Here is a 27,865-nt window from a genome sequence, read left to right as displayed (position 1 = left end):
TTCAGGGATGGTCACACGATTCAACTTGAGCCAGTGAGACAAAGAGACACTTTTGATGGTTAAGATTAGCAGGTTCTTTAAGGTTAGACTTGAGTTTGGAGTTAAAGGTGGTGAAGTTGGTAGCAATTTGCCACCACATGGAACATGAGAATGAAGCTAATAGAGAAGCAAGCATTTTACAGACAGAGACCTCATTCTGATGGCATAATTTTAATACCTGGGTCAGGTGCCATCTGAACCTAGTTCTGATCCTCAACTTTTCATTGATAGGCATTAAAAGGAGACTGTCTTGGTTTTCTCTCACCTAAAACAAAAAGGAGCTCTGCACTTAGGTTCTAGCCCTGGTTCTGCCACAAACTACGGCATGACCTTGTGCAAGCCTCTTGATCCCTCTGCCACTGGGTTTCCTCATCTAGGAGAAACTCTGGATAAAAATCATCAGGAGTTCCTCAGATGAAGGAGAAATTTCAGCTTTAACATTCTGGAGTATTTTACTGAGTTACTGTTGTAAACACAGAGTTTTGTAGGAGGAGACAGGTAGAAAATCCTGAATTTAGACTTTCTGGACAAGAAGTTGTGTCAAAAAGTCTTTCTAGAAGGAGAAATGAGTAGAGACGAGTCAAATTTTCAAAATAATTCAGCAACTCATCTAAGGGTGACATTTTACAAAAATAAGAGTATTCTGATAGGGCGAGAATGAAAAACAGTGGGACGTATAATCTTTAAACAAAGAAAATCTTTCCTTAGAAAATATAGTTGCTAACCTAATTCAATATTTATAGCTTTCTCTAATCCTTTATTTCTAAACTTTTTTGAAATGATTTTATTTAAGGTTTCCTAAGTAACATGTTTCCTTTAAAAAGTGCTAACAGTGTTTGTCTTTCAACAGGAGAAATTAAATTATTTATATTTACTATAATCACCATATGTTTGGCTTTATTTCTGTCATCTTCATTTATGTTGCTTATTTTTCATCTTTTCTTGAGGGCTACCCTTTCCAGCTTCTAGCTAATTAAGCAAATATTCTTTCTGGCTTTTATTTCTCCAGTGAAATAGAAGACTACCTTCCTTTTTTTTATACTTATATTTTAATTTAGATGTACTTTTACAAACACAAATATATTTCAAATCCTATTTTCTTAGCAATGCCAGAAAGTCAGCAGTAGTCTAGAGCCTCCTCTCTGAAAACACAACCCTTATGGAATATCTTCATCTCTTCTGCCCTCCACTCTCCACCTCCCACATCTTATGATGTCGAATTTGGGTATAAGATTAATATTTTGCTGTAGATATGCATGGATTTTAGATACTTGGTTTTCTGGCATGCCTCTTCTATTTTATTAACTTCTATTTAACAACTGCACTATCAGCAATTATTTGTATGTTTTTCCATTTTGTTTTGTTTTGTTTTTTCAGCTTGTTCCTTAATTCCATTATGTCTGCTCTCTCTTTGATGAACGTTGGGTCTCCTGGATCCATTGTCCGTGTGTCGGCTTTTGTGTTGTCATTTTCAGGGCATTGCTCTGGGGGGTTGGCAGAATGCTTTGGTTAGATATTTCTGATCACTAAGTCGATCCTTTATTTAAATTTTTAATGTTTTTTTAAAACGTTTATTTACTTTTGAGAGACAGAGTGTGAAAGCAGGGGAGAGGCAGAGAGAGACACAGACAGAGACAGAGAATCCAAAGCAGGCTCCAGGTTCCAAGCTACTGGCACAGAGCCAGACATGGGGCTCGAACCCACAAACTGTGAGATCATTACCTGAGCCAAAGCTGGATGCTTAAATAACTGAGCCACCCAGGCACCCTCTTTTATTTAATTTTTAATTCTCCCATTCAGACCTCATACTCAGTTGGTAATGTTACCAATCAGTTTAATATGCACAATTTATTCTATATCATTAAAGCACTTTATGAATAAACTCAGGTTTCTGTATGGAGCATACATCCTCTCAGATCTGATAAGTAAAATTAAATTGAGGGGCACCTGGGTGGCTCAGTCGGTTAAGCGTCCGACTTCAGCTCAGGTCACGATCTCACGGTCCGTGAGTTCGAGCCCCGCGTTGGGCTCTGGGCTGATGGCTCAGAGCCTGGAGCCTGCTTCCGATTCTGTGTCTCCCTCTCTCTCTGCCCCTCCCCCGTTCATGCTCTGTCTCTTTCTGTCTCAAAAATAAATAAACGTTAAAAAAATTTTTTTTAATTAAATTGAAATTAAAATTCAGTTCCTCAGTTGCACTAGCTATATTTCAAGTGCTCAAGAGTCCCATGTGGCTAGAGGCTATACTATTGGCCGCACAGATTGATAGAGCATTTCTATCACCGCAGGCTGTTCTACAGTGCAGTGCTGGTCTGCACTGACTCGTTTTCCCTCCAACCATGTGACAGTCGCTGTCCCCCAGACAGTGGAAGTGGCTGCTTTGAGTGGAGAGGAGGTACATCCATGTGAGCTTCCCTTCATGATGTGAGGGAAGGAAGCCTGACTTCTGGTTGAAAGTTCTCCATCTCAGCTGCATCTAGCAACGGTTACTTGGGCAGTGACCCATTTCTCTCTCCAGCCACCTAAGCTCCAGTCCCAGCTTTCTATAGAAAACTGCCTTCACTGAGAACCCGTCAGTGAGTGCTGCAGCCAGCCCCTCTTGAAAGAGGAATGTGTATAACGATTCTGTTGTCTCTGTTACCCAGAGACCATTGCTTCTCCCAGACTGCTGTCTCTGACTTTGATTTTTCTCCAGAGTTCTATTGTGAGAACTCAGTTTACAATCATGTCCTTTTTATCTACTTGGGGTTATAGTTGCCTAAAGGCTGTTAAGGAATCACCATTAATCTGATGCCATATATTTTATCTCTTCCATACTTTTCTCAACATTTTTGCCCGCTGATTGCAACATTCCCCATTTTCTCACACTGCCACTGACTTATTCTAGCTCTTATATTTCTTCTGTCAAGATGTGCTCAATCAGCCATCTTGAACTGAAAGGAGTAGCCTGATTTCTTATGCCTTTTGTGTCTACAGAATAAGTTTCGTAAGTAATCATAGAATGTCAGGGCTAGAAAGGAAATTTGAGATCCATTCCAATCCATTCATTTTACAGAAGAACAGAGGGAGACTCATATAAGGAAATTGACTTGTCCAAGCCTCCACAGCATTGATGGTAGCAGAGCTGGGACAAAGAAGGAAGTCATTCGCCCCGTATCCTGGTCTCGGGCCATTGACTTCTGCTCCAAGAGCCCTGAGAAATTACAAGAGGGAGTCAGCATCTCCACCTGTACCCCGGGCTCAGCGTAGTAGGTACCTTGTTAATCAGCTTTTTTCTAAGCTTCTCCAAATACAAAGCAATGGAGGACTCATGCTTCTAAAAGAAATTTTAAACAGAACTGAAAGAATTTAAGAGCATCTTCCTCTTAACCTACAAATTCATTTATTTGCTCAGAACTGCCCATTCCCTAAGCACAGTGAAAATTCAAGGTTATTCTTCAAAACTATAAGAAGAAAGGGGCTTGGAAAATGCAAACAGACCTTGCTTTGAAATGATCATGACATTGCCAGGCTGGGGTGGGGGTAGATGTGAGAAACAAGCTTCTCCTCCCCCCACAAAAAATTCTGGGGTGGGAGCTCGCTGTCCATCTTAGTGAAATGCTTCACCTCCAGCATCTGCCTACTTGCACTGGTCTGCAATCTGTTTCCAGTGAAGCAAAGTAATTAATTGTTTTAAAATGCTTTTTGAGACTTTGGAAAACTGACCTAAGTTTAATGGTTCATAAACCTCATTTGTGCTTCTATTAGAGAATTTAAAATGTGAGCTGATCTGCTTCTGGACTAGAGAGGAGGACAGGACCTCAGAGCTGTGCTGTGAGACCCACCAGCAACCGTCAGAGCTGCAGAGTCAACCCTCTTTTGACACAGTGAAGAAGGGAGAGAGCAGTGCAGATTCCCTGGCATCTCCCCTTAGAGGGTTTGATTTAACGATGACATATTAAAGGATGATGTTGCGCTCAAGTTGGGCAGAGATAGTACACTCTCTCTGTCCTACAAGCTTCATCTCCTAGCCTCATACACCCTAGAATGGAGACTGGAACCAGTTTCCTGTCCTAGCTGGGCTCCTGTTCCTGTATACTTCTAGACAAAACACCTTAATCCCTATACGTGGTCTCATACACTGTGATTTTTCCAGGGATGCCAAGAAAGGCTATCTACTACTATGAGCAATTCATTCACGGGGATCACAGAGGCTTAGTTTGGGGATCACAAACTCAAGTGCATCCAGACACCAGACAGGTAACATAAATAAGTCAAGGAAAAGGGTGAAAGATGAGAAAACTGGAGGAGGCACATCCTGTGTAAAAGGCGGCAGCTGCTTTTCAGTTCCAGCGGGCTGCTGCCATTCAGAAATGTGTGCTCAATCATCCCAGAGGAATCAGAAATCTAGATAGTAAGTCTGCCTTTCACTCTGTAAGAAACCACCACCTCTGGCTACCAGGCCCTCTCTGGGTCTGCAACATCTAAACAGATGCAGTCGATAGGAAGTTCCAGCTCTCTGGTACACCCCTGTCATGGCTACCAGAGAGCCCTTTGTGTTATCTGCATTCCTAGGGGAGTTAAAAAGGTAGTCACTTCAAGAAAGGGGGTGTCTGCCAGAAGGTGTGTGTTCCCAGGGTATTCCCTAGGGTAGAGGTCCTAAGGAAGTCATAAAGATTAAACTTCAGAGGTGTACACCCTCTAATCAATTGTAATATAACCACAGCAATTATAATAAATAGCTTTGATCCACAGAGGGCCTACTACGTTAAGTGATTTATACACATCATCTTATTTCATTTACACAACAAACTCAAGAGGTATTATAATTATCTTCTTTCTGTAGCTGAGAAAGCAGACTCAGAGAGGTTAAGTAATTTTCGCTAGATCTCACAGGTGGTAACTTCTAAATATTGTCAGGAAACGAGCTCCCAAGGTCTACGTGTTATTCTGTGCCTCCCTTGAGGACACAGAGTGGGAAGTTCAACATAATGCTGAAGTGATTTCCTCTCCCAATTTCCAATGATTCCCAGAGTAGGTTTAAAAGTATGAAAACAGATGGTTTTAGGGTGGTGATAGTATATAAATTTCCCTAAACTTTCAAATGTATATCTGAAATATACAAAAACAAATTAAGGTGATCAGAAGAATCAGCATGCTCTAAAAACAAAAAAAGACCCTTTAGCTTTCAAGATATTTATCATTATGGGTACTCTGGGACCATATGGAGAGTATTAATTTGGTAAGATTGGTAGGATAAGGAAGGCAAGATCACAAAAAGCTTTGAAAAAGCAATGAACAGGCACTGAGAGCAGGGATCATGGTCATGGGCAATAGACTACCCATGTTGGCTATTGAGAGTTTTCAAAACAGCTTCATTTAGATACAATTCACATGCCATACAATGCACACATTCAAAGTAAACAATTCAGTAGTTTTTAGTATTTTCACAGACACATGCCACCATCACCACAGTCCATTTCAGGCCATTTTCATCATCTCCACAAGAAGCCCTGTAACGTTCCAGCTATCACACTCCTGTTTCCCCCTCCTCGCACAGCCCTAAGCAACCACTAATCTACTGCCTGTCTAAACAAATTTTTCTATTCTGAGTTTTCATGTGAATGAAATCATATAATATGCATTCTCTTGTGAGTGGCTTCTCTTACTTTGCATAATGTTTTCAAGGTTCACAGGCTGTTGAGATCTGAATGGCTTTAAAACTACCTTCTCTCTCTCAATGGGTCATTTGGGCGGACTTCTTCAAGTCAAGTCTTTGAGCCTTCTTTTGTCATTGTAAACCACACCAACAGCACTCCTGTCTCAAGTCCTTACCAGAAACAGTTGAATGTTATGTACTTTCCCTTTCCTGGGATCTCCAGGGAAAGCTCCAGACTGGGCTACTCCTGGGACTTCCAAGAGCACGAGCCAGACGTCCTCTGCTGATTCATTTTACAGAGTCAATATCACCAGTCAAATGCTCATGTCTTAGCTCTTTCCTCCCACTCCTAATTTTTAAAGAATTTCACATTTCTAGAGCTTGACTAGATTCAGGAGAAGGGCTAGATTTATAAACAATTATGTCAGACATTACTCAAGAGGTCTCTATAGTTAGAATGAGGTCTACATGCAGAGCCCAGTACCCTGGATCTTTCTCCAAACAGCATCAAAGACATTACTGCCTGATGTATCCTCACAACCTTTTGTTCTATTTTCTGCATTGTCTTGAAGAGAAGAAACCAGTGTAAAAATATAGGAAATGAGTGAGCTCTGATCAAAGCAATGGTGAAAACTGGTCATTCTCAAATGATGCCAATGAAAGATCCACAAGCGAATTGGAAATACCAGGACTTGTAAGATTCACAGAAACTTCAGTCGAGTGGAGGAAAGATAAATATGTAATGTAAATGGAAGGGACACTTTATGTGAACAGAACATGTTCTTGGACCAAACCAATCTGATTCAAATCTCAATCCCACCATTTACCAATGATGTGACATTGGACAAGTAACTAAAGCTTCTCCGAGTCCCAGTCTCTTTATCAATAAAATGAAAATAATGCTCCCTATCCTGAGGGATGTTTTGAGATTAAAGTATGCTGGGACTAACAACAACCACAACAACCACTCCTAGTGCTAACACCACCATCACCATCATTTATTGAGCATTTATTTATATGTCAAGACACTGCTAGGCACTTAGGTTGCTAGGCACTTAACTTCAGGGGTTACCTATGGGGTTACCTCTCTAAACCCTCCGACAAGCCTGCCAAGGTATGCAAGGTATTATAACCTTCCCTTCATGGATGAAAAAAACCGGCTCAGACGGGTTTAATGTTTTGCCCCATGTCACACAGCTAGTGAGTGGTGGAATTAAGTGTCCAAAGCAGATTTGTTGGTCGCAAAGATGGCCTCACACCCAACATTGTAGCTATTGGTGCTAGCAGAACAGTGAAAGTAAGAATCAAGAACATGAAAGGAGACATTTTTCATCCAGAAGCTAGAAACCTATCTTTTAAAAGTCACGCAAACACTGTAAAATTTAAAATAGGCAATTTCACATTTTGATGACTGTATTTAAAACTAGGCAGTATCAAGTACATGGTTTAAATGCCAGTCTAGACATCTGGTCTACCAGCTCGGGTACATTCGCCCGTTGTCCGCCCCTCCATCCCACAGGACAAGCTCGCTTTTTAGGATGAGATGCTATTCAACTCCTCTTGAAAGGGGCCCCCGGAACAGAACTGCCATTTATAGATCCATCCTGTGACATCCCAGGCAGAGAAACTCTGTCTTCTGCTTGGCAACAAACACTGGATTTTGCCCCATTTCTTGGCCTTGGGTTCTTGCAAAGTCACTCTAATTTGAATTTTTATAAATCAAATCCTATTTCAAATGCAGTGGAAGAACTTGCACTTTAAGAGAATCCTGTCTTGAATCTTCAAGAAAATGGAAGACTGCCTGTAGAAGTGAATAGCTAATTCAGAAATTATCCATTTTGTAAATTCAGAATTTGGTTCACAGCTTTCTGAAAACAACCTTTAAACTTTGAAACCAATTTGAAATTCAAGTTTGTAGCTGGGTCTTGTGGGCACTCCTTATCACCTTTGCTGATAAGCATTTAAATATATTCATTAACAAAAATAATTGTTGTCACAGTTAACTACATTAGCACCTTTTAATTGAATTAGAAATTAGATGGGGGTCATGAATATTTCACTAGGGCTCACTGCTAGCCTTCCCAATTACCATCTTAAAAAAAAACAAAATGCCCTCACACAGCCATAAACAGGTGGATTTGCAGTGTTCGTGTTCTTGGCCTCTCTCATAGTTTTGCCACAAAAGTCACCCCATTGTCAACAATGAGTCAAAAAAAGAATTTTTAACTTTCATGCTGCTCTTCTACGCTTCCAGGAGTGATGCAAAGAGTTTTGTGTCCTGAGGAAACTTTCAATAAACATTTATTCAACACAAATTGAAAACTATCAATCCCACTGCATGCTGAAGAGATAATGCGCTTGAAGCAGAGGAGGGGCTTAAGATGTACAGTTCAAGTTTCTGAACCATGGTGCAGCTGTCACTTGGGGTCGGAAAATTCTGTGTTGTGGGAAGCTGTCTTGTCGGTGTTGGATGCTTACAATCCTTGGTCTCTACCCACTAGATGCTAGCAGCATGCGCATGCACACACACACACACTCACTCACTCACTCACTCCAGTTGTGACAGTGAAAACTGTCTCCACATAATATTTGGATATTCAGGTAATATCCCCTCTGGGAGGGAGTCTTCCCCCCCGTGGGAACCACTGGTAGAATGACAGGGGTTCAATTACCAGCCTTTCCACTCATGCCGGACAGTTCCCTAGACCTCTGTTTTGTATATGTGAAACAAAAGCAATCACACCTCTTCCACTGGGTTGCTGGAACACGGACCGACATAAAGTGATAAAAGGCACAGCTGACAGAGCGCTCCTTCACTGTTGGCTGACTTGGCAGTAGGAAGCATAGTGGTGGCAACAGCAGCACCAGCAAAATTTGTCTCAGGCTGTGAGTGATGGGGCCGGAGGACTAGCTGCCCGCATTCTACTTGTTCTCCACTCACAGAAATGTCATGGGATTAGACGGACCCAGTCAGTCTTCTTGCCTGAAGAAAGCACCCAGGTGCTACCTTCAAAGGCTGTGCTGGTCCCTCTTCCCTGGAGCTTGAAGCCAGTCTAACCTACTCACATACCACGTGTCCAGTGTGTGGTCAAGGCAAGCCTCAGGTCTTTCCACAATGGACGTTTGAAATAGCACGTAGAGATTTAAAAAAAAAAAAAAGTGGGGTTTGGAGTCAGGCAGATCTGAATTTCAAACCTGACTTCTGATTCTGGGAGGTCTCAAGCAAGTTTCTTAATCTCCCTGAGCCTCAAATGGAGTCACTGACAATTATCCCATACTCTGGTTATAAGAAGTAAATGCAATAATGCCCCTAGGGCCATGTTGGGCACAGAGTAGATATCCTAGAATTATACTGATTATAATTTTTATGATGATGAATATGATGATATTCTACCCAATGTTTTCTCAAACTTGACACTACTGACATTTGGGAATGAATAATTATCTGTTTCGGGGGCTGCCCTGTGCTTTGTAGGATGTTAGCAGCATTTCTGGCTAATGAGGTGTTAGTAGCACCTGTCACCAGCTGTAACCACCAAAAATGTCTGCAAACATTGCCAATGTCCCCTGGGGGCAAAGCTGCTCCCAGTTGAGAACTAGTGCTCCACAGGAAATGGATTCCCCTCCTGAGCCTGCTTGGTCATTCTGTTCTTGGTTACTGTCACCTCTTTTGGGAAGATGCCCTGCCTTCCTCATGTCTAATTAGCCACTCCTTCCACTGTCACATAATTGTTTGCTCATCTGTCTGGTCTGCTAGACTGACAGCCCCTCAAGGGCTGGATTCACTTATATCTGTATCTGGAGTCGGCACAGAGTGGAGGGTAGTAGACAGGGCAGACAGGGAAGAAAGTCAACTACTATTTATTGAGCACCTACTGTATACCACAACTGCTAAACTGCTTGCACGCATGATTCCTTTCAATCTTCTCAATAGGACTATAAGGGACAGATCATTATGTCCATTCTGCCAATGAAGAAACTAAGGCTTAGAGAAAAGGAACTCATTTACAGATACACAGCAAGAATGTAAAAGGACTTGGGGTTTGAACCCAGGTCTGCATGGCCCCCAAACCTCTCCTCTCTACCAAGCATCCCCCAAGAGCAGGAAACGAGGCACCTTCTCCCCAACCTGCGCTGTAGGCTCAATCCTCCCCTCTCCCCCAAGCTGGAAAGGAGGCCATTCTTGAATGAATTCCTCACCCCAAGATGAGATCAGAAAATTGCGGTGGTGTGCCAAAGGCCAGGAAGTGAGAAGAAATGGCTGACCTGCTCGAAGAAACAATCCATTCTGGATCCAAAGATGAGGCACCGAGCATTTTTCACTCTCGTTGAAAAGGTCAAGTTAGAGGCAGTGGGACCCAAAGTGAGACCTTTTAGCAATTTCAGAAAGTTCAGCCTGCAGCTTGGGGGCAAAGCTGAAGCCAATTCCCACATCATCCCAGTCCTCTTCTCTACCTCCAGCTTCCGATACCAGCTGGTGCCAGGCTTAACTCATCGGGCAGTAGCCTGCGTGGGGCACAGGTCCAGGGCTCCATGAGGGAGGCATCCCCCAGCCCCAGACTTCACTACTCCCCAGTTGAGCTTGTTATTTCAGAGATTCTGAGACACACTGTAAATATGCTAAGGGGGACGTGCAAAGTGGGCAGCAGGCTCCAAAAGGTTAACATCTTCCTTTTCAGATGGTTACCACAGTTGCTATGGATATCTCCTCTGGGAGGCTTTGCAAGTTCCACATGAAGGGGCTGAAATTAATAAACTCCTTTGAACTCAGAGGAAACAAACCGGGCTGGGCTGCAAATGCTTCAGCCTGTTTATTTCTAGCTCGGACAGGGGGCTTGGGTGTACAGGTGTACGTATGCATGTGTGGAGGGCACTCAGAGTTTCAATCACACATACGCGATTGTGTGTGTGCCTTTGTTTGGTGTGCACACAGGAATAAGGCAGGGTCACGAAAGAGCCAGACTGTCTGCATATCCAAAAGGGCAAAGATTTATCTGCCAGCTTCCCCAACCAGACAGCAAGATACTTGAGGTCAAGGGCTGTTTTTATTCATCTCTGCAATCCCATTAGCACCTAGCCCCGTGCAGTGTAGATGTTCAGTGACTGTTTACTGAACAGTTTCATCTGTTCATTTAACACATACTTTTGAGTGCCTGCTACGGGCAAGGTACTGTGTTATGTGAAGAGGTTATTAACACAGTAAACAGGGTAGAGAATCCACTTCTTCAGGGAACTAGGATTGTGGGGGAGATAATGGACTGCTGGATGAATAAACTCCCAACTGGAAAGTCACATAAGTACCCTTTCCTTTGCTTGGTGTGTGTGTGTGTGTGTGTGTGTGTGTGTGTGTCCAGGCATATGAGTGTGAGTGAGGATGGAATCCTTACAAAGAAGCTTATCATGGCCAGAAAGCCACAGATGGTAGAATAAGACATCCTATAAGAACTGTAACCACACAGCAGAATCAATATTCTACCCAAATTGCTTTTATAGATAATGTAGAAAGGTTTTAATTAAAGCACGGCCTCTAAAAAGGTTCCTAGACTTCGGTGCTCTTCTCAGGACAGGTGCGGGACAAGTAGGGGGCCACTCGACAGAGGAGCCCTCTAGTCCCCTGTCGTCACCTGCTGGTGGCCTTCCTGCCTGCCTTTTTGGAAATTCATGAAAGAAGAGGATATTTGGGAAACGCTATTAATCAATAAATGAATGTTCCATAAAACTACTCAGGCAGATTGGTAGTCAGAGAAATACAGATGAAAACCAAATGCACCTTTGCCCCAAAAGTAAAACATATATTTTTAAATCATATTTAGTTATGGCAGGCCTGCTGGTGACAGGAGTGTAAATTGGCACGTATTTTCTGAAGGACGACTCAACCATATGGATCTGAAACTTTAAACTAGGCGTACCTTTGGATTCAGCACTTCCATTTCCAGGAACTTAGCCAAAGGAAATAATCACTCAAATGGGCAGGTTAAACAGAAAAAAAAATGGCTCATTGAAGCATCAATTATAATATGAAATGCCTGTTATGAAGGTGTGATGTTTCCCAAGTTCCTATAATTGGCCTCTAAAGGCTGAGAACAAAAAGGTAGTAAGCATCCCACGCTGTCAATACGGTGACAACCACCTGCTGGACAGGTAAGAGGCAGTGGCGTGCTCGTAAGTGTCTAACACCGGGCTCCGGGGTCGGGGTGAGGGTGGTCTGTCTGATGACGCCAGCTTCCATGGTGTAAACATTCCCACCGGGGCTGATGCCCAGCTACCAATGTCCCACCACCGACACGGAGCTTGGAAGCAAAGAGGAGCGAACTTCAGCAGACCCTAGGTTAGAGGGGTGGCTTCATTGCAAGGGCAAAGATCCTTTCTAGCCACGCCCCCAGTGAAAGTATAAAAGGACAGGGAGGGACATGAGGTCACCTTTTGGAGGGGTGCAGTGCTGGGGAAGTGAGTGTCTTCTTCTTCTCCCCTCCCCACTGCAGCTAATGGAGGGAGCCACAAGGGAGGTCATGGGAGATATTTATAAAAGGGGTGACCCTCTCCCTCCCTGCTTGCTGTCCAGGACTCTGGGCAAGGAAAGGAAGGGAATGAAATGGGATGCATTCAACAGGGATTGAAACTGTGCTGCTGACCAAGACAGAGTCTTAATGATGGAGGCGAGACTTTTCCTACCAGAACGTGTCTGCCTGGTCTAGGTCAGAGATCCTGAGGAAGCCTGTTAGGTGACAGAAAAGGGGGAGATTTGACAAAGCGGAGTTAGTTAGAAAAAGAAAATTCTTCCATGCATCAATGGCTGTTAGCCAAATGGGTCACACTTTTGAAATAACCTAAGTATCCATCAAACAGGAATTAAACACAATATAGCACCTCCATAATGGAACAGCACGCAGCTATTCAAAGGTCTTTATACCCCCTTTGTGTGCGTGTGCTTCTGCTATCACTCACATAATTCAAATAACACATGACAATTACCAGTATGTGCTTATTATAGGTTTTCAAAACTTAAATCCCACATTCTCCCCCTAACTAGACAGCTGGTAACACTGTATGGTTGAGGAACTCCCTTTCCCAGCCATCTACTCCGACGTGGCTGATGGTGGAGAAGCCACACAATACGTCCTTCCTGCTAGAGTTACCGGCACGGAAATGTAACTACAATAAATTGGTGAGTGGGAATAAAAGTGATTCACAAATCATTATGAACAATATAATTACACTTTTCTACAAGAATAAAGAAGTTTATAACTCTATGTAAAGAAAAGCTTCTGGAAACGCACACATTAAAATACTGACAGTGGTTGTTCTGGATGGTGTATATAGCCTTGCCCTTAATCATTCCTTCAGTTCTGCCATTACTTTATGGATATTTATGAAAGTCTCACTGTAAATCAGAGACACTCTGCTAGGCACTCGTCCTTTTCAGTTTTATCGAGTAATCAGCTCTATAGATCTCTCCTTACAATTCGCATTATTCTTGTAATCAGGGCAGAGAAATAAGGAGCTTTATCTTTGTTGAAAAATGAACTACTTAGCACATAGTCCTTGGAATCTAGAGGGTACTTGGTGGTGGCCATTATTTTATCCTTCTGTGAATCCTGGGGCTTCATCTACCATAACTTCTTGAACAGTGGTCATGACACAACAATGAGAGCACGTTTCCATATAGTTTTGATTACATGCCAACACTGTTGGACGATTCAACTGATTTGGTCCTTACGATAACTGTGAAGTAGCAACTATCCCCATTTTACACGTCGGGAAACTGAGGCAGAAGTATAGTTGCTGTGACACTAGGCCTCCCCCGACTACGTGTCCAACGTGGCCCATACTCAGGGCAATATTCTTCACCTCCATCAGAGGATCTGCTCTGCTGGGAACAACGGAATCAAGTGCAAGGGTGGGCACATGCACGTGCATGCACACACACTCAGAAATAGATTGGGATGGGACTGGCCTGGGTTACAGCGGGTGACTCAGACAGTCAGAGGAAAAGGCAGTGTAATGCAGACAAATGCAAGATAATAAGTCTGGAGCCAATGAACCGAGAAAGAGGGAGAGTAGATACTAAATAAAAAGTCATGAGTCCCTCCAGCCTGGAAAGGGATTTAGAGGTTATTGTAAAAAAAAAAAAAAAAGAAAGAGAAAGAAAGAACGAATGAAACAACAAAAGAATGGAAGGAAGGAACGAAGGAAGGAAGGAAGGGGAAAGAAAGGAAGGAAGAAAGAAAGAAAGAAAGAAAGAGGAAGGAAGAAAGAAAGAAAAACTTCTTGAGGTTGTACTGTCAGAGTAAACTTGGGAATCAGGGGGTCCCTGTGTCCTTCCCTGTGCTGTCCTCCCCCATGCAAAGAAGAGGGAGCAGGTGACTCTGGTCTTTCTATCCTGTTGGGGCCAGGCCAGGAACAGGAGTGTCCTTTCTGAGCTGTAGGCAAACGCTGATCCTATGTCCAAGGCAAGATGCCGAGTTTGAATGACAGGAGAGAGCACCTGGACACAGTCAAGCAAGAGGTGGGGAAGGCTGGGGAGGAGACGGGAGTCAAGATCTCAGTAAGGAGTCTCGTGATGGCTGGAGAATCTGGGAAGGAAGGTGAAGTGGGTGTGAATCGCGGACAGTCGGGGTGAACCGGATGCATCGAAAAGGCTGAGACTGGAAGGACTCGACCAAACGGGACAGACGACAGCCAGAGGCAAGTCTCCCAAGGCAGCTGTGTCCACGCTTCGCTCCCAAGACTCACGATGCTTTCACTCACCATGCTGAGACCACCTGAGGTCTGCAGGGAGAGGAATCCTGTGCCAAACAAAGCAGCTGTGGGTTGTACCCTTTCTGAAGGGTACCAGAAAGGTCAGCATAAGCAGGTGGCCTCGCTGCCCTAGGCCTCATTTCCCTCATGTCTAAAACGCAGAAGGGGTCTGTGGCTGAGAGAGTAGACGGCATGTCTGCTTGAGCTGAGCCTCCCACCACCCCCTTGAACCTCAAACATGTGGGGGCATATCTGTGGGCATATCCAGCCACCTGATGGTGGGGGGTGGGAGTGGACAGAAGATTCCTCAAGGGTAGGAATGGTGTGGAAAAGCCTCGTGGAAGACAGGGTGAAAAAGGTCAGCTGCAGCAAACAACTGGGGGCCAAACTTCTCTGAGGTCAGGGGAAGGGGCGATCTAAGCACAGGGTGATTGGTGGTCATGGCTGAAACCATCCCAGGAGGCATTTCCAAGCCCCAAGAGCAGACCGAGGTAACAACTCAGATCTAGTCTTCACACTTAGGAGTTCGGTATTATTATCCCCATTTTACAGATGAGGAAACTGAGGCACAGAGAGGTTAAGTCACTTATGAAAGGTCACCCAACTAGGAAGTGGCAGCACTGGGTTTCAAACTGAGGCCACCTGGCTCCATAGCACATGCTCTTAACCACTGTACATGAGGCTTCACTATTAGAAATCAAATCGGTAGGAAGGACTCCAGGAAACACTGCAACATGTTGGGGCCAAACAACACTACCTTGGGTCACTTCTAACTGGTTATCAGAATAGGGCTGACAGGAGAGAAAGTTCTCTCCCAGACCATAAGCTAGCTTTGGTTTCATCCTGGACCATAGGCTAGCTTTGGCATCTAAAGGCAACCTGGAGGCAGAGCAAGGAGGGGAGAAGAACTCTATGGGCAGGAATGATGGTGCCCAGCAGAGTGGCACAGGGGTACATGAAAACTCTAGGAAGGAACGTGTTCTTTTTTTTTTTTTTTAGGAGGGAATGCATTCTTGAGCAATCCGAGAAAGCATGGGGGTTCAGAGCCCCCTGGAAAGCAATCTGCATGAGGCCAAGATCTCCAGTATAGGTAGGGCCAGAAGATGCTGGGTATTCCAACTGTCCTGATAGGTGAGCTGTCAAGAAACTATAAATATTTCCCTCTTCTTAGTGACTTGTTACAGAGAGGCCAGATATAATTTTCTTGGAGAGGGAACAGGGCTGGGCAAGTCCATTTTACTCAGATTTCAAGAATGTTTCTATTAGAGGAAGGAAGATTCAGGATGCTTTGAGCAGGGAAGAGATTTCAAGGTGACCTTGAGGAAGGAGCCAGCATTATGAAATGTTTTTGATCGAGTAGAACAAGATAAGCTGCTCATGTTTTGGAAGGGTTCAAAGCCCTGGACACCAGCTGAAATAAGAAAATTCAATTTCTGGCATAAGATTGTGCTTTTTCTGCCTTCTAGGAGAATATACACATCCAGCCCTCCGCCCCCTCATGAAAGCAGAGTGTTCCTCAGTGGTGATCCCGACATAAACAGGGCTGTAAAGGCAGGTTTGCATGGCACAGGTGATGTTGCCCATAGGTGTTTGGAGACAGGATTACTGTTTCAGTCCACATTCTTCCATGCAGCCCCTCCCGTAGCTGGCACTGGGACCTGGGAGTGGCCCAGGGTTATTTCAGTATCCGGTTTTCTTTTGTTCTCCCATAATAAACGATACAGAAAACTCCTCTGTGTTTATCTAAGACAGCACGGTCCAGCACAACTTTCTGCATGGATGAAAATGTGCTGTATCTGTGTTGTCCAATATGGCAGCCACTAGCTACCTTGGACCACGGAGCACTTGAAACATGGCAAGTGCAATGGAGAAACTCCATTTTAAATCTTACTTCATTTAAATGAATTTAAATAGGTGTATGTGGCTAGGGGCTATCTCATGAGAAAGCACAGTGCTGAAAGATTCAGTGGAAAGAAAAGGGCCGAACCAGAATGGGTCTGAATTTCGCCTCTACCTTTCACTAGCTGTGGGACCTTGGACAGGTGTCTTAACCTCTCTGACCCCCAGTCTCCTCACCTGAAATATGGGGATGATGGTATCTACGTGGCAGGATTATTGTGGAAATGAGTTACACATACAGATTACACGGCAGGCCATATGCATTTAGTACGTCGTAGCTAGAGCTGTTAGCTATTAAGTGCAATCCACAATGGGCTTGGGATTTCTCGCTGACACTGGGAGGGCAAAGTGAAGGTGAGAACTGAGGGGTCTGATCTGTGCTGTGGAAAGCGATGAGGAGCCTGCAGGGGGGCAACGGCAGGACACGTTCACATTCAGAACTACCCCCCACACACTCATATACACTGGGCAGCAAGAGGGTCCTGGGCACTGGTGGGAGAGTGGGGGTGGCGGGTGCTGCCTCTTTCCATTACCAGCTCTGCCCACTACTGATCATACCCGATGAAAAGGAGCCCCTCTTCTAGGGACCAAGTGCCCCAGGAAGGGCAAGGATAAGGAGCCGGAGAGACAGAGAGGGACAGGGAGGGGAGGGGACATGAAACCAACACAAACATGGGCAGAGACAGGAGGGGTACAGAGAGACAAGGAAAAGACAGAAATAGACAGAAGTCATAAAGACAGATACCTGAGAGCCGAGAACAGCGAAGACACAGAGACAGAAGACACAGAGATGAAAGGAAGAGAGAGATAGAGACAGAGCTAGATTGAGAGTCAGAGAAAAACACAAGTAACACACACACACACACACACACACACACACACACACACACATACTCCGAAGAAGAGCTGGGAAAAGCACAATGGGGAAATGAGGACAGTGAGGACAGAGGAAGGCAGACAGCAGAGCTAGGAAGGGCATGGGCAGAGAGGCACAGAGGAGGCTTGGAGACGGCAGCTCAGGGGAGAGTGGACACAGGGGGAAAAGCAGTCCCAGAGAGCAACCCAAGACTCTGGCAGAAGCATGGAGAGCGCTGGTGCAGAGGGGGGAGTCTGGTCGGCACGGGGCAGGGGCCCGGGGCAGGGGCCCAGGGCAGGGAAAGAGGCCAAGGTGGGCTTCCCAGCAGAAGGGCAGGTTGTAAATAAACAATGGAGCCAGTCCTGTTTTCTGCCCCCCAGCCGCTCTTGTTCTGGCTCCTCACTGTCAACAAGAAGGGCTCTGGGGGCAGCAAAGGTTTCCAGAGCCCCCGCTCGCCCACTCCCCCTCCCTGTGTCTTTCTCCAAGAGTCGTTAATCTTGGAAGACAGGTTGGTCTTTTATTAGCTATCTCCAAGGGTCAGCTTAGAAGTATCTGGGGAGATACCAGTTCAGAATGTCATTTGTCATCGGGTGCCTGACGGGCAGCCGCATTGATTCAGCCCCCTCCGGGGCTGCTGTTAACTCGGGAGGCAAAAGCTGCTTTCAACCTTTCCAGCCCCCCTCCCCCGACTGGGGCTTTAATTCCTCGCTCTGGCCCTTCATTTATGACTCAGGGCAGGGCTGCAGTGGGGGTGGAGACCGCAGAGACACAAGTGTCCACGGGAAGTGGACGCGTGCTCCTGCTCCCGGCGATGCCTTCCCCATCAAGACCGACGGTTCTCAATCTTGACTGCGTGGACTCTCTCCGAGACTTTCACAGATATGGAGGCCTGGGCTTACCCACAAAGGTCCTCCCTGAACTGCTCTGGAGTAGGGCTCGGGCACTGCGTTTCGTAAAACTATCCGCAGGCAATTCTCTTGAGTCACCAGGACCTGAGATCTGCCCACCTAGACAGTTCCTCCCCTGCCTGCCAGATTGCCATGAGTCGAGTCTAAGATCGAGGACACCACCCCCAGCTACTTGATCAGTAGCTAGGAGACCTTGGGCTAGTCATTTATTCACTGTGCCTCCATTTCCTCTTTGGGAAAGTGGGAAAGGTAACACCCCCAAGAGTTCTGGCAAGGACTAAATGAGTTCATAAATACAGTATGCAGAGAAGAGTGAGGACCTGGCACAGAGTGAGCACTGGGTCCGTGTTTGCTACTAATATTACCTCGTTTGTGTTTATTGCCCCCTGGAGTATAAACGCCATTACAGACCTAGGCCACTCTTACCCTCGCCATCATCCCCATTTGACAGAGGAGGAAACTGAGGTACAGAGAGAGTAGGAGACTTATCTGAGAGTCTAGGTGTAAGTGGGAGGGTTCAACCTAGTGCTCCGGAGCCAGTGAAGACAGGTAGTCTATGCAGCACGCTGGGAAGGTGCTGGGCAGGAGGGTTTAACACCGGCTGTACAGACGTGAGTGAAGGAGAGGTTGGAGCCCCCGCACACGGCAGGAAGGAGCGTGGTTCAGGGTGGTGTAGGCATCACGTGGAGGAGTGGGGAGGTGAAGAGGGAAAGGTGAGCAGGGCCAGGACCCAAGGGCTCTGGACAGAGTGTAGAAGACTGAGGGTTTCACTCAGGACTTTAGTCTCTGTCCACACAGACATGGATTGGCGAGAGCGCAGGTCCCTGACGTCCGGCCCTTGGGTCCTGCCGACTCTGCTCCCACTTGGAAACCACAGGCAACAGTGGCCTTGTGTCTGAAGTTGGGTGGGCGACAGGGATTTGGGGTCAAGGCCTCTCATCTGCATCAGAAGCCCAACTCCCCCACTCTCCAGCTGTGTGACCTCACCTAAGTTCCGCGACCTGAGTGAGTCTCGGTTTTCTCCTCTGCAAGTGGAGAAGGCAGAGCACCATCCCCCAGGGTTAGAGAGGACTGGCTGAGGTAGGGCAGTCTGCCTGTCGCAGGAAAATGCATATGTGCTGATGTGGTTGGCCCTGACGGTCACCTCCTAGGTGGTGCTGGTATGGAGCAAACAGAACAGGTGGAAAGGATTCTTCTTGGGAAGGGGGAGGGAAGGAGAGAGGGAGGAGGAAGGGAGAGAGGGGAAGGGAGGGAGGGAAAGATGACCGAACATCCTGGTTTCCCGGGACTGAAGAGTTTGCTTGTATATGGGACTTTCAGTGGTCAATCCAGGAAAGCCCCAGGCAAATCAGGATGAGTTAGTCACCCTAAAAGAGGGTTTAAAGGAATGATATTTAATTCTTCCAAAAATTAACATGAGTCAAAAAAAAAAAAAAAAAAAAGAAAAAAGAGAACTGGAGTCAAGCTACAGCACAGTAGGCTGAGGTCAGATCTCATGCAGGACTTCCTGGCTGCTGAACGGAAGGCAAGGTTGGGCGGGCCCAGAGCAGCCCAGAAGGAAGCTCAGAGCCCAGGAGGGAGCCAGGGCAAACAGGAAAGCACCTCTCTTTGGAAGAAATGGCTGTGCCAACCGCTGTTTGCTCCCCGTGACAGACTGAACTCTGTCTCCACTGGCCTGTGACCATCAGCTTCCACAGAGCCAGGAGCACACTTCCAAATTCCAGACCTCAGAGGCTCGTCGAGGATGCTCAACTGGGTTCTGACTGAGGGGAGGGCATATGCTTGATGGCTCGCGACCTAATCTCGGAGAAAGTGTTCTTATGGAAAGATTCATGATAGCCATCCAGGCTGCAGACACAAGGTCTTAACTTCCAATTCCGGGAGCCCCGTGGCATGTGCCTCTCACCTGCCAAGTAACAATGCGTCGGGTCTGGGATCGGGCAGATTTACAGCAGATTCTCTGCAAATGAATGTCACGGCAGGTCTTTGTGCTTCAGAGGGAAGGAGGGCAATTCAGAAAGGGAAGCTACAGGGTCCAGGCGATTCTGAACCCCTCTCTAACCTGCAGTGTAGACGGGAGATACAGAGCGGGGCGGCGGCAAGGGTGATTCTGCAGCCACCAAACAGGGGTGCTAAGGGCCACACGGCAAGCTAGAGCTTTTCCATAAGACAGGGGAGCGTTGTGGGCTCCCCACAGAAGCAGAGAGAGCTGAGAGCTGTAGTTATCACTCCTGGAAGGGATCATATCACACTTCACAGCCTGCGCACATTTCCTCGTCTGTGGGAACGCTGTGGTCAGCGGGTTTCTGATGTGCAGCCTGAAGGCCACGAGGTGAGACACGAGGTGACTGTAGGGGACAGATGCACAGTGGGCTGCTGCCTTGCTGTCTGACCTCAGGCAGCAGGGAAGGGCCGTTAGAGGACAAATTCTGCTGTATTTTTCCAAACTTGATGTTAATGAAAATTTTCAAATATTCAGAAAAGTTGTAAGAGTAACGCAGTAAAGGTCACCTGGATTCAATAGCTAACATTTTGTGATGATTGGTCTATCAGCTCTCGGTCGACCTACCTATCAGTCTGTGGTCTATTCACATGCAAGTGTGTGCAGTTTTTCCTGAACCATTTAAATTGCACACATCATGATGTGCAATGGAATATTACTCGGCAATCAAAAACAATGAAATCCTGCCATCTGCAACGACTGGGTAGAAGAAGATATGCTAAGAGAAATAAGTCAGTCAGAGAAAGACAAATATCATATGACTTCACTCATATGTGGAATTTGAGAAACACAACAGATGAATGTAGGGGATGGGAAGTAAAATAAGATAAAAACAGAGGGGGGCAAATCATAAGAGACTCTTAAATACAGAGAACAAACTGAGGGTTGATGGAAGAAGGGAGGTGGGGGATGGGCTAAATGGGCGATGGGCATTAAGGAGGGCACTTGTTGGGATGTGCACTGGGTACTTATATAAGTGATGAACCACTAATTGATTATTACCTGAAATCATTATTACACTATGTGTTAACTAACTTGGATTTAAATAAAAATTTAATTTTTTTTTAAATCTACACAAATCTGTCAAGATTTTAAAATCTTGAACCCGTGGCAAATAAACAAACAGACAAATAAATAAATAAATAAATAAACTGCACACATCATGACTCTTTACTAAAAGTCCAGCCTCTTAAGAGCAAGGCATTCCTGTACACAGCCACATCATTATTATACAACTCCAGAACACCTAATCTCCAAATTCAAATTTCCTCATTTGTCCCAAGAATGCATTTTATAGCTTATTTAAACCACTATCTGATCAAGATCCACACACTATATTTGTTTGTGGTCTGTTATGTCTTTTGAGTGACACTAATACCTCTACCCGCACGTCCCCCGTGCCCAACACATGCATAATTTAGGACACCGTTGTTGTGGTTTTTGTTGTAGGGTCTGGACGAGTTGTCTTGTAGAATGGCCCACATTCTGAATTTGTCTGATCATTTTCCCATGTTGCCATTTGATTTGTGCCCCTGTCCCCTATTCTTTCTGTAAAGTGGAATTTGGGTCTAAATTAGATTCGGGTTAAATTAGATTCTAGTTAATTTGAATTAGATTCAGGTTAAATTAGATTCTAGTTAATTTGAATTAGATTCAAGTTTTACCTTTTTGGCAAGGATCCTCTGTAGATGAGGCTCTATACCTCAGAGTGCACCATGTCAGGAGATACAGAACATTAAGGTGGGGGTACCAAATCACCCATTGTGAAGACACATTTTACCCCCTTTACTTTAGAAAGGCAGCCACAGGTGATTTATGGGCACTGGACAAGATTTCTGTCCCCAGTAAACTCTCTCCCGGAGGAGGGAGCATCCATTGTTAATTCTTGCCTGAAACAACTACCAAACGTCAAGTTTAAAAATGATATTTTTTTCTAAGTCATTCTGTTACCCCTTCTGTATTAGCTGGTGTTCTCTTTGTTTCTCTCTCTCCACTCCCTTTCTCCTTTCCCTCCCTCTCTCTGTCTCAAGAGTCCAACAATGGACTCAGGAAATTTTAGCCATTCAATGTATAACAATCAACAAAGTAGAATGACAACTTCTGTCTTTTCTCATGCTAAAAGTGTCCCAAATTTGGACATTACAAGTCCCTTAAAACTGGGTCAGGGGCCCGCTTGACACATCTCCATCATTTTTGACACATCTTTGCTTCCTGCAACAAGTAGATGGCCATGGCTCACTTTGTATCCCCCTGTCCCAGATCAGGAAGGGGCCATTTCTCCAAGAAAAGGGCTCTTCTCGGTGGGGACTGATATTTTGGAATCCAGATCTGGGCTTCAGGTGTGAGAAGCGTGGGTTCTGCCAGCAGATGGCCTGGGTTTAAATCCTAGCTCCCCCACCTAATGCCTCAGAGTTTATGTAGACGGAGGGCCAGGGTGGGAAGGACCCTGGGGCATCCAGAAGGAGAAGAGAAAACTTTATTTTTTTAAAGAATTATTCTATTCAATTAGCATAAGAGTAAGTAAAAATATCATTGTATTTAATTTACTCCTTCCTTTCCATCTATTAATGACAGGGGATACTGATTTGACATTTGGAATCTCGAAATGAAGTTTCCTTTTTTAAAAAAGTAAGCAAATTAAAAAATTTAAGTTTATTTATTTATTTTGGGAGAGAGACAGAGAGACAGAACATGTGAGTGGGGGAGTGGGGGGTGGGGGGGAGAAAATCCCAAGCAGGCTCTGCACTGCCGGCACAGAGCCAGACATGGGGCTTGAACCCACGAACTGTGAGATCACGACCTGAGCTGAGGTCAAGAGCCAGGCGCTTAACTGACTAAGCCACTCAGGCACCCAATAAAGTAACCTAACTTTTACTGAAATAAAACATGAATGCAATTCAACATCTCCTTTTAAAATAAATGTATTTTTAGGGGCGCCTGGGTGGCTCAGTCGGTTAAGCGGCCGACTTCGGCTCAGGTCATGATCTCGCGGTCCGTGGGTTCGACCCCCGCGTCGGGCTCTGTGCTGAGGGCTCAGAGCCTGGAGCCTGTTTCGGATTCTGTGTCTCCCTCTTTCTCTGACCCTCCCCTGTTCATGCTCTCTCTCTGTCTCAAAAATAAATAAATGGTAAAAAAAAATTAAAAAATAAAATAAAATAAATGTATTTTTAAAAAATAACTGAGCCAATATTTTTAAAAATGACTAAATCCTAGTTACTATGTAATGCAGATAAATCAAAAATGAATGATAATGGCACGAAAGCAACCAAAGTTTTGGCAATACCGTAATAAAGTTGCCTGGGGACTCTCATTGTTTGGAATGATTTTAAATGTAAAACTGAAATAATTTTAATATTGGGGCACCTGGTGGCTCAGTCGGTTGGGCATTAGACTTCGGCTCAGGTCACGATCTCACTGTTCATGAGTTCAAGCCCCGTGTCGGGCTCTGTGCTGACAGGTTGGAGCCTGGAGCCTGCTTTGGATTCTATGTCTCCCTCTCTCTCTGTTCCTCCCCTGCTTGCGTTCTGTCTCCCTCTCTCTCTCAAAAATGAATAATTAAAAAAAGCACTACCCTACCACTCAGTAATTGCACTACTAGGTATTTATCCAAGGGATACAGGTACACTGTTTCAAAGGGACACATGCACCCCAATGTTTACAGCAGCACTATCAACAATAGCCAAAGTATGGATAGAACCCAACTGTCCATCGATGGATGAATGGATAAAAAAAGATGTAGTATATATATATATACAACAGAGTATTACTCAGCAATCAGAAAGAATGAAATCTTGCCATTTGCAACAACGTGGAGGGAACTAGAGGTATTATGTTAAGCGAAATTAAAGAAAGACAAATATCATATGACTTCACTCATATGAGGACCTTAAGACACAGAACAGATGAACACAAGGGAAGGGAAGCAAAAATAATATAAAAACAGGGAGGGGGACAAAAACATAAGAGACTCTTCAATATGGAGAACAAACAGAGGGTTACTGGAGGGGTTGTGGGAGGGGGATGGGCTAAATGGGTAGGGGGCATTAGGGAATCTACTCCTGAAATCACTGTTGCACTATATGCTAAGTGACTTGCATGTAAGTTAAAAAACTAAAATTAAAAAAATAAATAAAGTGAATAAAAAGTTTAAAAACTGAAATAATTTTAATATTGTCTGGGTGCATGTGCTATGATATCCTCTACCATTTGGGTCTCTGAGGGCTGATGCACCAACCAGAACATATGTCTCCATGTCACAGCAAACGGAGCTTAGAAGGTGAGCATTCTTGACTGTCCTTAGCAACCTCAATAGCATTCTCCCCATTCTCTTTCCTATGATGATATATGGGTACAGGGAGGGCTGAAATTTTGAGGAAGGATGCTCCCAGAAAAAGACTGTATGTGCTATCCTGGGGTCTCCTTATGATCTATAAATGCCTTGGTCAGAAATGCTTCTCATACACACAGCAACAGAGGTCCCCAAATGTCTGCGTGATGCATTCTCTGTGCATAGGGAAAAAAAACCTGCCTGTCCAAGTGCAACAATTTTTGACTTCTCGGTGTTGTTCTTAGGACCCCAAAGAGCCATGACTACCAAAATGGGACTCGTTGACCAGGAAGCTTACAGAGATCTAAAAATGAACGTGGTCAAGACTGCAAGATAAAAGGAAGCAGGAATTGAGGTCAGCCACATTCACAGAACCAAGGATGACCACAATAGAGGAAGGTGAAAGAAAGAGCAGAGTCTGTATGTGGGGTTTGCCTCATCAGTTCAAAGATTCCATTTAATGCGTGGACACCTGACTCATCAATCTTCTTTTTTAAATTTTTTTAATGTTTATTTATTTTTGAGAAAGAAAGAACATGAGTGGGGGAGAGGCAGAGAGAGAGGAAAACACAGAATCTGAAGCAGGATCCAGGCTCCAAGCTGTCAGCACAGAGACTGACACAGGGCTTGAACTCACGGACCACGAGATCATGACCTGAGCCGAAGTAGAAAGCTCAACCGACTGAGCCACCCAGGTGCCCCTAAATGTTTGTTTATTTTTGAAAGAGAGTGGGGAGGGGCAGGGGCAGAGAGAGGGAGACAGAGAATCCCAAGCAGGCTCCACGCTCTCAGTACAAAGCCCAATGTGCGGCTCGAACTGATGAACCATGAGGATCATGACCTGAGCTGAAGTTGGACGCTCAACCTACTGCACCACCCTGGTGCCCTGACTCATCAGTCTTTTAATGAGCATCTATTATGTGCCCTGAAGAGATAGAAAAGACACATTAGGCAGCATTACTTAGTGATTCCAGCTACTGTGAACACTATTAACTACAGGCCTGTTACTGATGGCACTGTTGGGAAACAAGGTTTTAATCTGGGGGCAATTTTGGGACCTTTAGAAAACCATTGTATAGGGCAGTCATTATACAGGGACTATTTCTAGGAATCTGGAGATCATTAAGATGAGAGCAGTGCCTCTCTCACTGAGAAAGTGACTTAATCCAGCTGGATTAGGACCCTTTCCAGAGTACGTCTGGGTGTGTAGTATATGTAAAGTGACAGTGTTTCCTAAACCAAAAATTGGGATGCACAATCTGCCAAAAATAAGTGTCTGTGGGGATAGCAAGACAGGCTATTTTAAGTTGGAACTCCCCCAGAAAATCTGGGGTGTAAGCTTCTGACAGCCACTGCAGGGGTTCGCTCTAATGCATTCTGCACAACCAATTTTAGCTTTTGTCTCTGTGCATTTCTCACACGTCCACAGCACCTGCCAGCAGTTGGGCGTGCACGTGCTCTGTGATAGACAGGGAGTGGGGGATGGGAAACCGGAAGCTCCCTCATGCGCAGGGAACACAGAACATGCGGGGGTAAACAATGAAGGCAGAGTTCTGTAAGGAAGTTAGAGGATCTAGTGGGGTGTCTTGAGTTCTTCCCTCCTCTGCATTCTCCCACTGAAATAGATCAGAAGACAGCTTCTCAAGTCAGATGTCTCTATGGAATGGTACCTACCTGGAAAATTTTTTTAATGTTAAAATTTTAAATTTATTAAAATGGCAGAATAATTAGGAATAATACAGCATGACTGTGGGAGGAGAACCATCAAATTGGTTGACATATGCTTCTATCAATCTCAATAAATAACCAGGGACATCGAATTAAGGACAGTCATGTGGAACGGGAATGGACTCTGTGAAGTCTGGATTTGGGAGCCCTGTGTCCCCAAGTGGGCATTTGATAAAAATTAGTTGAATGAATGAATAAACACTACAGAAGTCAAAGCCTAAGTGGCCTAGGTATCTTCTCTTTGTCTTACTTTAGAATCTTGAGAAACAAATCCGATTGGCTGAGACAAGACTCTGAATTGCTTCATCTTGGATTAAATGGACTCACCCTGGTCCGATTAGCTGTAACCACAAGGGTAGATCATACAGTACAAATAGTGCTGTCTATCAGGTAAGGACTATGACAAGTGGACATTCCAAAGGAGATATGGATTAAGCAGACACTCCAACTTGATCTCAGCCTCCAGTTCTCCTTTGCTAAGGAAGTGATGAGAACCCTTTATCAGAGAGCCTAGGAGAATTATCCTGGTCTGGTTTGAGGGATCGGAGCCCCACATCATTTTATTCTATGTTGGAATAATCACGTCTTGCTTTTATTCTAAAGCCCTAAGCTTTGTTCTGAATTTACTCGTAGTAGTTTATTTCTGTGGCAGACGCTATTTCCTCCCATTGTGCTGCAGTATTATAGCTCATTCCCTCTCCCTCCCTCCCTCCCTCTCCCTCCCTCTCTCCCTTTCTCTCTCTCTCTCTCCCCCATCAGCTCCCTCACCCAAGCGCCCTATTGCTGTACTTCTGTCCTCTTTAGCATTAGATTCTTTCCTGCAGAATTAATATTCTTTTGTGGAACTCAGTGAGGGCTGGTTACTGTGTTTGGGTGAGAAGAAGTAGTTATTCTTCTGTCAGAACTGAGCTGTAAATAGGCTCTCTGTTGCATAGGGAAATGTAGCCGTGATACTCTCTGTATAATGCCTTTACATATTTTGCTAGCCCTAGAAAGAGCACTTAGTGGCATTATGGTTTAATCACTCTCTTTGCAATGTTACATGGCTTGTACTTATAAATGGGGTCTTAATATACAGCTAGTCATCTGCATACCATCTAGTGATGACAACCCGAAAAATGGGCTGAGGTCTGCTGGGTACAAGAGTGTGACAGGTTCATCGGGTAGTGCTTTCCACCAGACGCTGCCGGCTCTCACCAGGGGCACCTAGAGAAGGGCACCTCCTCACCCTCTTGAGGTTACATATGGGCATGTGATTCGCTTTCTCAAACAAAACTTGAGCAGAAATATAACATTTCACTTCTGAGTGGAAACGTTAAGACCCAGGATGTGATATTCCATGCACATTTCCCCCCGACCATGGTGCTGGCAACACTCCAGACTGGCTGTTTCATCTATATGGGTCCCAGAGACAGGAGGAAAACTCCTGGCTGACCCAGGATAGATTTCTGCTCAAGCTATGGACAGGTGGGGCTGTTTGTTACTACAGTGTAACTTAGCTCATCCTGACTGACACATGGGTTGTACGTACAACATAAAACGGTTTCTCTCACGAGTCTATTCATTCTATCCATCCATTTGTTCAAACGTATATTATACAGTTATTATGCAAAAGATATTTAAATTAAAGAGAAATGGAATTGATTAAGTGTCAAGAGAACATGTGATTATATATGCATGTGTGTGTGTGTGCGTGTATACACATATATACGCTTGAAAATAATCAGACTGA

The 27,865-nt window shown here is 44.8% G+C and overlaps 1 long non-coding RNA gene across 3 annotated transcripts in view; it reads right to left on the bottom strand.

The window, feature by feature from the left end:
* Positions 1 to 27,865, bottom strand: part of LOC109278381 (uncharacterized) — a 250,607-nt gene that overhangs the window by 176,281 nt on the left and 46,461 nt on the right. The window lies entirely within an intron of this gene.

Source organism: Panthera pardus, unplaced genomic scaffold (assembly GCF_024362965.1).
Source record: "Panthera pardus isolate Hobbes unplaced genomic scaffold, ASM2436296v1 HiC_scaffold_5, whole genome shotgun sequence".
Taxonomy (NCBI): domain Eukaryota; kingdom Metazoa; phylum Chordata; class Mammalia; order Carnivora; family Felidae; genus Panthera; species Panthera pardus.
The sequence above is the reverse complement of the archived record's forward strand: the minus strand, read 5'-3'. Positions and strand labels throughout refer to the sequence as shown.